The following is a 1,006-nucleotide window of genomic DNA, read 5'->3' as shown; positions in this document are numbered from 1 at the left end:
CGATAGAGGAGCTTACAGTCTTGATCGTGGTCTGAATATGCTTCGGAAAGGACGTTGTCTCTCGGCGTTGCCACCCTGATAGGAAGCTCTTCCAACATGTGTAGACGGAGTCCTGCGTCATTCGAAGCTCTTTGTCGGCATCTTCGTCCCCTTCGCCGTCGTCTTCGTCGTCGTCTTCATCGTCGTCGTCCTCCGCGGGGATACGACCCTTCCGTCCGTCGCAGTACCATTTAAAGAACTGTTTGAGTGTCTTTAAGTGGAAGGGGGAGGCGCCACGGCGCCGAGCGCTAAACCTAACATCCTGTCAATACGGTCGTCTCCCAGACCGACTGAAAGTGGCTCACTTATCCCATGCGTCGAGCATCCTGTTATAACCGTTCTCGGTTTTCGGCTTGATGGGCTTCAGAACTACTTTATCCGTAGCCTGGCTTTCCCAGTGGCGGAAATTCCGCTTTTCGCGAAGCTTGTCCTGTTCCGCCTGTCTTCGAGCAGCGAGTCGATCCTCCATGGTGAACCTTGAGCACTTTAGAGGGGCCACTGAATCAATTAAGTAAGCAGGGGATAAGATGTAGGAGGCCAACGGCTCTCACGTGTCAACGAGGGTAGGACCGTACCGCATTCAGCCGGTCCCCGATAATCCACGAAAAGGCGAGGTTCTGTAAGTTGGAAGACCAACCGACCGTTTCAGTTGCAGCGCGGGCAGATCCCCCCCTTTATACGTGGGTGCGGCATTAATCGCTGGGGGAGAACAGTCGCTCGACGCTACCCTGAACACCCCCCGCCGAAAATGCAGGGTGGTCCTCGCCAGGCAGCGTCGCTGCGACCCGGTTCGAACCACGCATTGTCGAGTCCTCCGTCCGGAACCTATCATCGCCGTGGTGGTGGGTGAGTCGAGGTGAGCTGCGGGTGAGTCAAGGGGAGTGGTGGGTGTGAAGCGAGAGCGCCGGAGGTGTGATTGGGGTGAGCGAAAGGGCAAGAGGTGCGCACCCAAGGAGGAAGTCGGCTC

The sequence above is a fragment of the Exophiala oligosperma genome (genome assembly GCF_000835515.1).
Source record: "Exophiala oligosperma strain CBS 72588 unplaced genomic scaffold supercont1.55, whole genome shotgun sequence".
NCBI classification, from domain to species: Eukaryota; Fungi; Ascomycota; class Eurotiomycetes; order Chaetothyriales; family Herpotrichiellaceae; genus Exophiala; species Exophiala oligosperma.
This window is presented reverse-complemented; position numbering follows the sequence as displayed.